This window comes from Thermobia domestica, chromosome 11, assembly GCF_964235325.1.
Source record: "Thermobia domestica chromosome 11, izTheDome1.hap1.1, whole genome shotgun sequence".
NCBI lineage: Eukaryota > Metazoa > Arthropoda > Insecta > Zygentoma > Lepismatidae > Thermobia > Thermobia domestica.
The window spans coordinates 243,467,193-243,483,392 of record NC_137464.1 but is presented as its reverse complement, the minus strand read 5'-3'; positions in this window follow the sequence as shown (position 1 = coordinate 243,483,392).

The following is a 16,200-nucleotide window of genomic DNA, read 5'->3' as shown; positions in this document are numbered from 1 at the left end:
AGCCTTGAACATCTGAAGATTCAATAGACCTATCTAGTGACGAAAAAGAAGATAGATCTGTACCTCATATAATTTTTAGTGTAGCTTATAGGTCTATATATACCTAGCATGTACTGTAGATGTAGTTTTGTAAGTCTTTGTTCAAAAAATAGGGGATCATCTTGCATCCAGAATCATTTTGGATTCTGAAGTATATAGTAACTCGTACTGGCTTTATGGTGAAATACCAGTGTGTATATTGTTCTGATGTGAGTAGAAAGCTAAGAGAGGATTATTTATCTGGAAATCTTTGTTCCCGAAGTTATGTGACATCTTAGAAAAAATATTGTATTTATTTATACATATTTCTGGACATTATTGGCATCTAAGGATGATGTCCCTCGGCGAGCACACTATGCGTAGAAGTGGGGAAGGAAGCAATTGGCCTTCTTACTGTATGTTAAATACCATTCCAATAATTGCCTGGGGTGAACGAGGAAAACCCAAGGAAAACCTGACTCAGAATGGCTGAATTGAACAAGCTGTTACACCTTTTCGATTAAGTATCTCCAACAGGAATCGAACCCGGAACTGCGGCACCAAGGGCGAGAGTGTGAGTAACTAAACTAGGCATGATTTCAGAACGTGAAGAAAAACTTCAAACTGAAAGCAATCTACATAGCCTCCATTTGTTGGCAAAGGTCCTAATGGAGCCTTGCCATTTCTACCACTCATCTAGAGATAGTACAAAATAGTAGTAATAATAATATTTAAAAAGTAGTAAATATCATCTGATGTACTGTATAATTTTTCACTAAGAAAAATAAATCGAAAACAGTGTTGTTACAAAGTATAAGATTGACCTTTTACGTATTCCTGGCTATTATCATCTTTCGAAATCGTACAGTAAATACACACACATACCCACAGAGGGAGAGAGAGCTGCTGTAGCGTAGTTTGCAAGACACCTACCTGCCATCTTCTACGCGCTGGTTCGTATTCTCGTCCCAATGTAGCTCTGAAGTTCACATAGCATGTTTATTTGGGGAAGAGTGTAGTGCTCACTACATTAACTCCATGAATGCCAAGATCAAGAAAGTGTGAAGCCCGCTGAGTCCTTGAGCCTGTCCAGAAAGGGTTTAATAACCGATGGGCGGGATAGTATTAAGAATTTAAAAAAGACTGTGTTGGTTTTGATCCCTTGTTAAATTATAAGTCTGTCTCGTATAGTCTGGGTGGTGAAAAAGGAACGTCAACAAACGAACGATCAACAAACTGATTTTCAGCTTGTAGATCAGTGTTTTGTTTGAAAATGGGCTTTTTGTTTAACGTTCCACGCTTATGTCCTTTAGGCCAAAGTAGACGGATGACTAATGAAAGTGAATGATTCTGAAATTTTTGTATGGGAGGGTAGTACACAGTGAGACTTCGTACACAGTGAAACATTGGAACTATTTCTATTCGTTTTTGTTTTCCCGCTACATATCTCTCATACTATTTCGGAAATGCTGGAGCCATTGTGTTGGTTTGTTGGCGGGCAGGTGGTATCAGCGAAAAAAGACGTTGCAGCTAATTATTTGTTTTCATATGCTCATAGTTACTATTTTTATAATTTTGGCAGTGTGTTATGTTTATTAATTTATTGTTAATAATAAATATTTCGAAGTTTGTCTATTCGTCATTAGCTTCTGTGATAAATATGATGAATAATTGGGATTTATTAAAATGCAAAGGAGGTAGTAGGGATTTTTCGATTGCATGTCCTCTGGTGCACACTGAGACAGAACCTAATGGTACATAGTGAGACGCGTTTCATTGTGTACTGCTTTTTCGGAAAGGCTAAACGTTAAAAAGATAAATTGCAAAAATTTTAAAAACAAGCTTACCCTACCACAATTGGACATAGATACAAGCAGTGACGAATTGGTACAAAAAATAAACAGACTACTAAATTGGCAGTAGAGGCATTCACCTCTAAAACCACGCAGAGAGTAGGATACGGCGAATTTTGGTCATGTAAATTAGGAAGATTAAGAAAAATCGTATGAGCAAAAAGAAAAAATTACCAAGCCACAACAATTCCAGATTTGAAAGAAAGAAGACTCTTAGCTTATAGAAATGCCAAAGAAGAGTATGAGACAGAAATCACAGAAGCAAAGAAAAGAAGCTGGAAATTATTCCTAGCTAAAAGCATACAACTTGATTGCGGATTTCCATACAATTAATAATGAAGAAAATAAACCCCTTAACACTTTACATGATAAGAAAAAAACGATGGATCTTATACAGTAACTAGAAGGGAAACCATTGAAAATTTAACATAGAATTTTTTCCGAAGGATATAATGGAAAATGAAACAGAATATCAGAAACGAATAAGAAGAAAATTCAAAGAGCCGAAACAAGTAGAACAGGTAAATAATGAAGACATGGCAACAAATGAAGAAATCGAAAACATTATTAGGAAACTAAAAACAGGAAAATCACCAGGATTAGATGAAATTCCAAATGAAGTCTACACGAAAAATAGAGAAGTATGGACTCCGCACCTAACAAGACTTTCCAATTTACTACTACAAAGGCAAGAGGATTCGGACTCATAATAAATATTTCGAAGTTCGTCTATTCATCACTAGCTTCTGATAAATATGATGTAATAATTGGGATCTATTAAAATGCAAAGGAGGTAGTAGGTATTTTTCGATTGTATGTCCTCTGGTGCACACTGAGACAGAACCTAATAGTACACAGTGAGACAATTTTTGCTTTTTATAGAAAGTCGATGGTTACTAAAGTTACTTTTATGTACAAATTAAACATTTCATGAGAACAAGATTTTCAAGAGAACTGGGGAGCAGACGAGTTGACCAAAAGTTACCAAATTCGGGTCACGGGTACCAGGCCACAGACCAAAACAAAGCGTTTTTCTTTACATTTCGAACCAGTGGGTCTCAGGGGGCGTTTACCGGGACATGTAAAAGTAGTAGAAAATGACCGACATTAGTGTCAAATTCACAGTTTTCGCGATCGCCGCGATCAATGGTGAAACTCCGATCGCATTAACTTCCAAATTCTCCCCTTCGATTGCGGGCCAGGGATCACCGAGGGTGGGGGATACCGAGACATGTAAAAATAATTCAAAATGACACATATTGGTTTCAAATCCATAGTTTTCGCGGTCGCTCAAATCAATGGTGACACTTCCATTAGCGATGACATTCAGCTTCAGCTACCATTATATGTCGGCAATCGAAGGGGAGAATTTGGAAGTTAATGCCGAGACATGTAAAATAATCTAAAATGATCGATATTAGTGTCAAACCCACAGTTTTCGCGGTCGTTGAGATCAATGGGACACTTCCATTAGCGATACCTGTCAAACTCAGCCATCATTGTATGCAAGACTTGAGTCAACTGCGGGGGCGGGTACCGAGATAGGTAAAATTAATCGAAAATGATTGATATTTGTGTGAAACCCATAGTTTTGTGTACATTCTTTCTGTTTAGTAATACATGGTTTTATTGTGGTTAAAAACAGGTTAGTTAATGGTTGTATTAAGTTTAAACCGTGTTTACTAACACAAAATAGATTTTTTTAGAAATATTTATTGTTGTTTCATTGTTCAGTTTGTTTACATACATAATCTGACCCGTCCGAAAACGGGCATAACAGGTAGTATATAAATAAGTGCATGTATTTATGTGTGTGTTCCAACATAATTCTGATATGTCTAGAGCAAAACGGTCGATATTAGTATCGGATAGATAGTTTCGGTGTTGCTTAGGTAAATAATGTCACTTTCAATATCTACATAAGTCCAATTATGCTCCCATTAGCACCCAGGGTGGATACGGAGGGACGTAAAAAAATCCGAATCGACCGATATTACTGCTGAATCGAAAGTTTTGAGCGTCGCAAAATTAATTGCTATAGTAGTTTTAATGCCATATAAGACTAAATTTACCCCCTTAGCAGTCCTAACAGAAATGGGAGAGGCTGATATCAAAATGGTGAAAGATCGTTCGACGGTGTATTAGCGTCAAATCCATAATTATGGGGTCACTTAGATAAAGAGAGGCACTCCGGATGCCATGTAAGTTAAGCTCCCATTAGCACCGTGAAGGAGTGTCTGAAATTGTAAAAGTAATTGAAAATGACCATTGTCAGTGTCGAATCCAGAGCTTTCGGATTCCCAAGTTCACTGGAAGTAGTTCTGATGACTTTTACGTTTAAGTTCAACTTCCAGTAGGGGTAATATTATCTAGCACATCTACTAAGGAGAGTCGAAGGGAGTAACATATACAATGATTCAAAACGATTGGTATTAGTGTACAGCGCATAGTTTCGGGATCATCGAGATACATAGCAACACTTCTGGTGCTATTTAACCATTTAGCCATGTCAGCTTGATTTTGGATTAACAGGGGCGGCATCGAAGGCGTTGTTCGCATAGCTCTAAATATTTTAAGTATATGTATAAATGTGTATTCCAGCCTAGCTCCGGAATATCTGGAGCAACTTTTACCAAACGTGGTAGACATTGTACTTTCAATCTAAGAAAAAATATTGTGGTAATAAGCTACCTCAAGGGATGGAAGTTGCGAGGAATGACATGTAAAAATAATGTAAAATGACTGATCGTAGTGTGTTATCCATAGTTTTCTGCGTCTTTGAGATGAATAGTGATGCACTAAATGACATTTACGTCCAAATTTATCCTATCCCTATCTTCAGAGGATGAGAAGGTGGGAAATCTGAAATATAAAACGTAAAAAATTACTGAAATATTTGTCGAATTTATAGTTTTCGAGGTCGGGAAAGCGTTTTAATAACTTTGGAAGGTAGTTTGTATCCACTTCAAGATGGGCTTTTTAATCGTATCAATTTCCCATCGTGAGAAGAAATGATCATCTCAACTAGTATATGTATCAAGCCAATCTTCACAATCGAGAAAGTAACTGTAGATATATGTTTCGTCTTTTAAATGAAACATGTTAAACTCAGAGACGGAGTGGGTCGGTGGGTCAAATGGGTTAAGATTTGTGAGGAGTCAGTAGATTGTGGGTCAACAGGACGTGAAACACTGCGAAACATCACTCACAGTGACTCACACTGACCCACTACGACCCATTCTGCTCAGTGCATCGCAGACACCATCTTCTGAACACTGGTGAATTTGTCTACGTTTTACTTTGAAGATCTTTTTTTTTTTTTCAATTTGTACCTAATGAGAAAGGAAGTCCAGGCACTTTTGGATTTTGATATTTGCAATTGTAATAATAGCAGTAGGATTTACTACTTTTCTTTTGAGTCGCAAACTGAGAGATTTTAGAGGAGCTAACTACTGGAAAAAAATGTTTTATTAGAAGTATATCCACTTTAGTCAGTGGAGAGGATTGTGTGGATCATGGGTCAGAGATGATGACCATGGGTTTTAGTAGGTCGGAGTTTGTCACAATGGTTCAGAGTGGTTTATAGTGGGTCAGTGTGGGTCACGGTGGGCCAATGCGTCGTGTTGGGTGGTGGGTCATTGTGCGTCACGGTGGGTCATGGGTGAGTGTGTCGTGGATCACGATGTGTGGTTTAACAGCGTGTTGTGGATCAAGTTTTCATTGACCCATTCCACATCTGGTTAACATTTTACTAAAGAGGAGAGATTTCGAAGATACCCGTGTGGCGATTTTGTTCAAATTTTGCACACAGATAGTACCTCACAAGAAAGCAATAAATCCGAAACGGTTCACGGTATAACTTCATAGAACATGAGATAGAGGGATTTGTCTGATTGGCTAAATTTAAGACCTCAATAATTATTCCCTCTACAATGGAGGTTTTCTTCATCGTTTCCGTGGAGAAGTCGGAAGAGTACGCTGCTAGTAAACATAAGGTTGAAAGTTCGCTTCTACCTAAGGGTACATTTTTTGTGTTTTGTAGACACCTGAACATAAACAAATCACGCATATAGGGAATTTAACATATTTTGGGGGAGTAATTTTGTGGTTCGTTGGCGTTTCGTTGCGTCTCTGCCGCTGGCGGTAAAATTTTCAAAATGGAACTGAGGCCACCGCGGACCGTCGCTGTGGGGCCCCCAATTTTTGGCGAGATGCCGATAGTTGACTTTCTGTGGTCCACCGACGCTTACAGCTTGGGGTAGTGAACGATGTCCTTGCCTTCTAGACTTCATGACTACCGACGTCGGCAGTCAACTAGCTTTTAATATTCTGATTCAAACCGTCTATCGTTCATGTTTATACACGGTGTTGTTATAATAATAATAATAATAATAATAATAATAATAATAATAATAATAATAATAATAATAATAATAATAATAATAAGTTGTAGTAGTAGTAGTAGTATCATTCATAATAGAATAATTATATTGTCTATGTATTGTCTAGGTACAACTACACACAGAATTTGGCTCGTTTTGGTTCGACTCGACCCTAATCCGAGTCGAGTTTCAGGAAATTTTTCGCGCCGAGTTCTACAGTAGACTTCAAAAATGTATGTTTCGAGGCGAGTCTCAAAGAAAAGTCGCTCGTGCCCGTCCCTACTAAGGGAGCTTAATCGGAGTTAAGCGAAATCGAAAGTCACACTATTTACCTAAGCGACCGCGAAAACTATGAATTCGACACTAATATCGATCATTTTCTAACAATCTCTTATATGCATCCCCCTCTCATTCACCATAGCTAACCCGACAGTACTCTTTTTCAGACTATAAGAAATATGTTTAAAATTACTCTAGTCCAGTGGTTCTCGCCTTATTCCTATCACGATCCCCTTTTATGACATCCTCTTGCCAGCGACCCTGTTATAATTTGTTTCATAATAAGCTTCTGTAGGATTTTTAATATACCTATTTCTATAATGGTAAAATCCATTTCTTGTTTATAGTGAACAGTGCCGTGCCATGGTAAATCAGCGCCCAGGGCTAGATTATAAGACGATGTTCCTGTACATATAAGTGAGGTTGACAGATTAGTTGCGAAACGCCACCTTGGTTTGCTCGAAGCGCAATAAAATTTTCAAAAGTAAACCCTGATTTCCCTTGATTTTGAGCACTTTTTCATTACGTTTTTTCCTCATATTTTATACATATATACATGCATTTTCCTAACTTGAGTAACACACTTTCTCCTAATTTTGTGACCCCTTTCTTCTTCGCCCGGTGCTCCGCTCCCAACGGCATGGCGCTGCTAATGGATACAGTAAGAGTAATATATTCCATACGATGAAGATGCTGGTTCAAGATGGATGTTAAACTCCTTCATTGAAAAGGCCATTAAAGTAGCTGATCTAAGCCCACAACTTCTTGACCAATTAATAGAATAGACTTGGACAAGTTCTGGCTGATGAGGAGAGAGAATAGGTATATATGGTCTGGTATCTGCTGCTTTAAAAGTAATAATTCCATTTGCTATATCGTACCTGTGCGAAAATGGTTTTTCTTCCATGGTAAGCATTAAAACAAAGACAAGAAATTACTTATCAGTTGAAAATGGCTTGATAATGTGCATCACGAAGATTGAACCGGACATTGTTGCACTTGTGAAATTACACCATGCTTAGCTAGCTCATTAGGTTCAATTTTAATTGTATTTCAATATGCAGGTTTCGTTGCATTTGTATTTTTCTGGTATTTCAATATGTAGATTTCTTCTTAGTTTCATATCATACCTCTTCCATTTAAATTCATTTTTAAACAACTCTGCGCCTTTCGAAAATGTTTAGTAGTCATATATTTTCTGTTCTTTACAGTGTGTATAAAAAATAAAAGTATGCCTATCAGAACAAAATTCAAAATAATATTTAAAAATAATTTCCGGTATTAGATTCTAACTATATTTATCTCTTTCGCTTACCTTCGCGACGCAATTAAACCCTCTCGCGACTCTGTATATACATACAGACACTTTTATATGTATAAATACAGAAAATGAGAGAGTTGAGAGAAAGCGATTAATCCATTAACGTTTTCGATTTCTTCACGTGACAGTTTGGAGCTAGTTAGTTTTTGTCTTGAACTACGATCCGATTTTGGATATGTTCTAAGTAAAAATCACATGCTATAATGCGAATATTGAGAAGATAACCTGCGTATGAAAATCGCTGCAAATAAATACACTACATAGCTTATTTATTGCTATTACACGATTTTCTTAATTTGTATTTTATATTCACACATAAATACCGACGTTCTGTCAATACCTACATAATAATTACTTACGTTGTGAGATGATTATATGAATATTATGTATATATATAGTGGCGGATTCTGGAGATGATAAAGGGAGGTGCTAAACCATAGTTTAGCGCTTTTTTCAGTGTAAAGCAGGATTGAAGTCCATTTTATCCAGTGTATACCTGATCGTCAAGTGGTGGCTATACCCCTATACCCCCTTGGATCCGCCACTATATTTATACAACTGATGTATGTTAGTGTAATTACTTTACATAATTTTCATGCATTGAACGGGTATCGAACTCACGAACTGACTATATAAATGCTCAGGAGTGTACCACAGAGCTAACATGACCGCTCTTGGGAACTTGCTTCTAATGAGTTATAACTGAGCTCATAGGTAAATGTTCTTTTCCGTGTGGAAATCACAATGACGTAACGAAAGTGCGAATACATAGTTTCGAAATATTGTATCATACTGTATTTCAATCAATATTACTTTTTTCTAAGGTTAATACCATTTCAAAATGTCTTATTACATTTAACAGAAGACTAAACATATCTGTACAAGTTTTCCCGATTGTTAAGATTGACTTGGAGGTTCGAATCAGCAGCTTTAGTTTACTGTTTTCCCAAGATACCCGAAGTTCGACTTCGAAAGTGTTCGTCTCAAAATAGCCATCATTATAGCGTTCAATGTGTTTGGAATATCCTATAAGTTTTTATACGTGTAAAGTCAGTATAACAATTCATACTTTAAACGGTTTTTCGTTTATATTAATGTTCATTTATGAAAACTGTTTTTAATATTATTATTATCATTATGTTTCTCGCACCATTTTAAGATTTCTTTCGCGAGTCGTTCATCAAATCATTCCCCACGATACCCGTGTCGTGCAAGTAACCAATCACATGTTAGGTACTAGCTTTTACCTATTGCTTCCTGCTCACAGCTCAGACTGTTGGTAACTATGGATAGACGTACAGCATTATTTTATGGGAGTTGGAAGGCTACTCTACAACTGTAGCTAGCATGCGAGTAGGTATCCCAGTCACTACAAGAAGGCGACGGTTTCGGCGATATGGTGCTATAGGTCAGACTGGTAATTTACGATCTCCTGGTCATCCTCAAGTGTCTACCGAGGCGAAAGATAAGAAATTAGTAAACGAATCCTTTTTAGACCCACTAAGGACGTCTAGACAGCTAAGGGAAGCTTCTTACTTTCCTAGTAGTAAGCTTCTCACTTTCCTAGTAGTAAGCAGACAGTTCTGCGAATACTTCGTCACGCTGGGTAACGTGGTCGTAAAGGAAAAACTTTCAGACGAACAAGAAATTTAACGTCTCACGTTTGCACATGCGAATGTGGGTCGCAACTCTGAAAACGTAGTTTTCTCAGATTAATTCATATTCGCAACATTGAATAAGGAACGCCGTTTTGTGTCCCGTCCTAGAGGCACCCGATATGAGCCTGGATATATGCTGCTTGCTATCGCAGTGGACATGTATCTATTTCATGTTGGGGTTGGATTTTCCGTCGCGGTGCAGGACAGCTTTACAGAGTTGAAGGACTTCTGGACAGTGCTCAGTATTTAGACATTATTAGTAATATCATGAGAGACATTATGAGTACTTCTTGATGCTGTTATTTAGTTCCAGCAAGACCAGTCGCCAATATATACTTCCCGTGTGGTTCTGGAATTGTTCGGAGGACAGACTGAGATTGATTTAATTGACTGGCCGTCTCATGCAGCAGACCTCAATCCCGTGAAAAATATGTGGGCAGAGGTGAAGCGTACTCTAAGAGAGAGTTGGCCTGATGCAGATCCACCAAAAACTCAGGATGAACTGTGGCATCTTCTTTCCAGGACATGACTGGTGGTAGGGGAAGGATAGATTTGTCACCCATGTACAGAACAAGGAAGCGTGTAATAAATTCAAAAGAGTCTTGGACACAATATTAATGTCCCCATCTTAACTCACGAAAATAGCTCTTTTGAGGGCTACCTAATAGGGGGTCGAAAAAATCAAAAATTTGAGGATTCCTTTGCAATAGTGCGGAAAAATTGTTTCTGCATGTAAGTATTACCCCTGCAAAATTTCAGAACGTTAGGATAATATCTTCTGTTCTGGCAAGGTCTCTGAAGTTTCGAAAATTTGGAAAAAATAGGAAAAGTCTAAAATTTTGTAAATTTTCAATAGAATCATAGGCCCTATCGGAGTGGTACGTTAAAGTTGCACCTATATGAAGGTATTATCTGTGCGAAATTTCAAAACCGTAGAATCATATCTTATGTTCTTGCAGGGGGTGCAAAATTTTGAAAATTCGTTGAAAAATTTACATTTATCTTTTTTATTACTTTTTAATACTATACATTTATCACAGGATCTTTCAGGGTAGTAACGAAAAGTTGCATTGTATTTAACAACTATAAAAAAGTTTCAGAACTCTGAGAAAATAAAGGAACAGGCATTTCTGACCGATCGAACAAAGCGACCTATGTGCATCAGCCCGGTCGATGTGCAAGAAACGAGGGAAATTCAAAAGTGTCTCAATACAAAGTCAAATGGTCTTCTTTGTAATTCTGAAAGTAATGCCTCAATCAGCTCCCTTCATGGCTCATCGTTATCGCAGCAGAATATAAAATTCACAACAACAAATTCAACATTCTGAGAAGAAGATGACGCAAACTAAATGGAGGAGAACGCCGATGCAAGTGCACTATCTTTGCCTCGCACAGCGTCGTCCCAAATGCGAATGAAGCTTACAATTACCGCTATATTAAGTCAAAAGTTCGGGGTATCGCTTCAAATCATTGCTACAATAGCCACAGGTGTTTCGCACACCATAGGCCTAATCAAAGCATCGGATACAACGTTAGTGGTTGACAAGAGCAAAATATCAAGAGAAAGATCTCGAACAATGAAAAAACTTAGAAGTGAGAGTTTGGAAAATGCATATGTTCCTATTTTAGGTCTTTGTTGATAGACTTGATAACACATTGCCAAGAGAAAAGCTTCGCTAGAAGTACTAACAGAGGACATTAATAGAAGAACATTATTCTCTTGTGAAGGAACCCCTTTCTATCTCTGTTGGACACGTTACACTTACCTTTAGATCTAGTCTGGACATTTCTGAAAATATTATCAACTATATCACAACAGAGGTGCTTGGAGGTGTGAACAGCGTTATTGTGCTTGATTGTGATGGAACACCAGTGAACACAGGAGAACATAATGGAATACTGTGCCGCCTTGAATTTAAGTTAAGCAAATCTCTTTAGTGGGCTGTTTGCCTCATTTTTTTATTGAATTACCCCTACGTCACATGTTCCAGTTCCTTGATGGATCCACTTATGGACTTTCGTCTTACTCTGGCAGCATTGGAAAGTCTTTAGACGGCTGCGAGCAGCTTCCGTTAGGAACATATGAGCCAACTAGCTGTTCCTTCCTTCAATTGATCCATCCATTCCTAAAAATATCTGATGGATGTTGTTCTTGCCATTTCCTCAGAAATCTCTCCAGCAGATTTAGCCAAAAGCAATCTAGGGCGACTCAATGTGTCTCGGTGGGTGAGAACAGTGAACAGGATCTTACGGCTGTATGTTTCCACAACGAAACCTTCGCACAACCTGAACACCATAGTGGAGTTCATTATGACAGTGTATGTTCCGTATCAAAGTCTAACATTCAATTAAGGATGAAGCTCGACACGTTCACGAATTGATTGTGATCTCTAAATATTTGGACAAAACTCACCTCAACGTAATCGACAATGTGATTTCCCGAAATGCTTTCGTTGCATTTCCAGTAAACATTATGATCGGGTTGCTAATTGACGAAAGAACACATATTCGAGCACTTGCGTTCGAAGAGTTATAAAAGCCAGGGCCAGAGATGTTGCAACAACAGGTGAATCTAATGGTGTTCGCAAATTAGACATACATAAAATAAATTTTTAAGCTAAGGACTACATGATCGACTAGCAGATAACCCATTTGACCCCACTACCATAACATCCGAGGATTTGCAAACCATGCTGCAAGAAGAGGTTCCAACTGAATGGTCATTCATTGACTTCCCATGCCACACGCAAGCTGTGGAAAGAACTGTACAACTAGTTACGGAGGCGTTCAGGGAAGTTTTCGGTCATGAAACTGTTACGACTTCATTCGGACTATCTTGAAATCCAAAAAAGTTTGCCATCATTCAGGTTCAAGGGTCAGTATAAAATGTGAATTGTGAAACCTTCGCGAAAAATTTTCACAAACTTAAAATTGGAAGTCCATAAGTTTTATAAGGTATTCGTTTATTTTTCTGTTGTTAAAACATAAACATTAACATTCTAATGTCAGGTATTTGTATGAATGAAACATTTGAAACCTAATAACTGTGAAGTTATAAAATGTTTCTGCTTTACTTGAAACAAATGAGTTATTGTGATTTAAAAAATATGGTTCATGTACTAGTAAGAAAAATATGCAACTTCAGGCCAACTGCCACAAGAGAAAATGTTATTCCACGGTTCTGAAACTTTCTATAGTAGTTAAATACATGTAAACGTAACAATTCGTAACTACCATGAAATATGATGTGATAAATGAATAGTATTTAAAAAATTAAAAAGGTAAATGTTGTAAATTTTTCAATAAATTTTCAAAATTTTGCACCCTCTGCCAGAACATAAGATATGATACTACGGTTTTGAAATTTTTCACAGGCTATACCTATACGTAGGTATAACTTTTACTCACTACCGCGAAAGGCCCTACGATTCTATTGAAAATTTACAAAAATTTTAGATTTTTCCTATTTTTTTACCAAATTTTCGAAATTTCATAGGCTTTGCCAGAACAAGATATTATCCTAAGGTTCCGAAATTTTGCAGGGGTAATACTTACATGCAGGCACAAATTTTCCGCACTACCACAAAAGGATCCTCAAACTTTCGATTTTTTCGACCCCCTACTACCTAAACGTTTCTGAAAATATTTTTAGGAGTAAGCCACTCCTTGTATCCGATTTTCGTGCAATTCTACTAACAAAAAATCGCTACAGGCTTTGAACTCATGACCGCATCATTGGCAAGCCCGTACTCTACCAGTGAGCTAACATGAACACACAAACCCAATGTGCAGAAACATGACTTTGGATTTCCGGTGTTCGATGACAATGATACTCATATACGTTGCAAATGTTGTATTTAACTTGGGATATTCCGCAACACACACACACACATACGATATATATATATATATATATATATATATATATATATATATATATATATATATATATATATATATATATATAGAGAGAGAGAGAGAGAGAGAGAGAGAGAGAGAGAGAGAGAGAGAGAGAGAGAGAAAAGGAGATTAATATTCAGAAACATATCAACGTATTGAAACTCTATGTAACGACTTTCCGTTCTAAAGAAAACTTCTGTCTCCTCGTGACGTTAATTGGATCAGGAAAAGTCGTGTGTCTGGAACCACAATTCGACTTTGGATACTCTGTTTATACTTTACAGTATAGGATTTTTAGAAATATATTGTATTTCAAGAATGTAAATGAGATGTTGAGAAGTAACCTCTATATGACAAATAGCAAATAAATACACTACACAATTTTTTATTGCTATTAAACGATTTTCTTATTTTGTATTTAAAATGTTCAAATATAATACCGACATATTGTGAACACGTATCTCAGTTGTTATATTTTAAACATAATAACTACGTGTGTTCTGCAATGATTATATAACTGATGTAATTTAATTATTTTACATAATTTTTCACGCCTTACAGAAAATAAAATTTCATAAAAGAGGCTTTGACCCAGATGGGATCGAACTTTCAACCACACGATTTGAAATGTAATGGCTTACCACTAAGGTAACACAAGCACCCTTCGTAACATGTTTCCAGCGATGTATAACGGGCTCTAAAGACAATTACCTTCATATCCACTGCAAACGCTCTTTATGTTCTACTTTGACTTTTATTTTACTCAGGCGAGAATTACGTTCTATGTCTTTGAATATTCTTTTAAATATGGAATGATTCCTTTATATACGTAGAGCTAAATCACAAACAAGCATGTGCTGGCATTAATACAAGGTTTCAAAATATTGTATCATTAAGTATTTTAATCAATGTTGCTTTTTCTACACTTGGCAACATGTCCTATTATATTTAAAAGAAAAAAACACACCTGCAAAATTTTTCCCAACTGCAAAGGTTGGCTTGGAGGTTCGAACCTGGTTTACTTTTTTCCGAAGATACCCGAAGTTGGACTTAGAAAATTTTTGCTTTAAACTAGCAATGAAGAGTGTGGCCAACTTTAATGAGAGAGGGGCCTTATGCAGAGTCGGTTTGACGTATGATTAACCTCATACTAAAGGTTTGAATACTGCAGGAAACATGTTAGTCGAACTCTTTAGTATGACACTAATCACGCTTCAGAACGACTCTGCATAAGGCCCAAAGTATACAGTCACGAAACAAAGTATTGTTCAGTTGAAAAAATCCTTTTTTTTATAACTCAACAATAAATTAACCTATTACAGTACCGATTTTGGCAAGTTATAAAATTATAACTATCCTATGAACAAACAACAAACACATTCAAACTAATTCATTTGTTCCCGAGTTATTGGCAAAAGATAATTTGTCAACTGTCAAAAACTATTTTTTCCGTGTACAAGAAAGTTAATTTTAACTGAAATGCAACAATCTGATTTTGTCAGTTCTCAGCCTTTAACGCAAAAATAACTAGTCGCAAAGTCACGGGAGACAACCAACCTGTTGCTTTGAGTAGTATTTCAGTTTTACAGGTTTCATGCAAACGACCACTGGAGTATGTCATTAAATATAGCTACTCTTACATAGAAGAACTTAATTTTGTCTGTCTTCCGAAAGGAAAGAAGAGAAAGCCAAAGTATATATTTGAGCTGGAAACTCTCATATAACAAAGAAATACCTTCAAATCGAAAGAAAATTAAGGATTTATTAGAGTTACTGAAATATGTTTCTTCTGTATACAACTCCTTGTAAATGATTATTTGGATTTCTGTTACTGGGAAGCGGCTTAGAACATGTTATAAATGGTGAGCTTTCTTATGTTGAAGAGTAAGTATAACGGTTGTGTATCAGTACTTGTAGGATGATTAAAAAACAAAGATGCAAAATAAAAAAATAATAAAATGTAAAGAAAATAAAAAAGTAAAAGTAAAAGCACAGAAACAAAATAAGGCTACTGTTTGTCAGCAACCTTTTGCTATATGTTAAATATTTACAGTGTAATAGTAATATACCAAGCCGCAATATTTTTCCTCTCCTCTTTTATATTCTACATGCTAGCGCAACAGTCGTCTATCCAACATTAATGTGTTTTATGCTTTCATTTCCATCAAAATATCCCTCCCATATCTTGATCCTCTCAAAACTTTTTCTTGTCATATTTCCTCTTCCGACTCAACCCCTTGTGTTGGCTTTTGGTTATGTTGTACAAAAATCCAAATGTGTTTGACTTTAACTTGATTTTTCTCTATTTTTAAAAAATGTGGATTAGATCACTGATGCACTGACCCTCTCAGTTACGAAAGGGATTTCCCAAAGGAAGTTGAGGATCCCTGCTTATGTTTGTAAATGAAGATGGTCAAAATTAGCTGGAAAGAAAGAGTATTTAATTCTAAAGTAGAATTCATCTTCGTCATGTCGATGATTGAAACAGAAAGATGCAGTATGGGGAATTGTGGGATTGCTATGAGTTGTTACAGAACTCACGTTAAACACGTTGGAGCAATACCAGTAACATTAGTATATTATTGAAGGTTAGAGTAATTTATTATTAATGTATGCAACTTGCCGCTCTCCGTTGGTAGTACCACAAACAAATACGGAATAATCTTTATTGCCGAACCATACTGTTTATCTACCCTATGTGTAAGAATCACAAAACTTGGAGAAATTATTTGTTAGATTTATGCTATGTTTTTCAACATTTTGTTAATAACATGTCCACTACTAAAGAG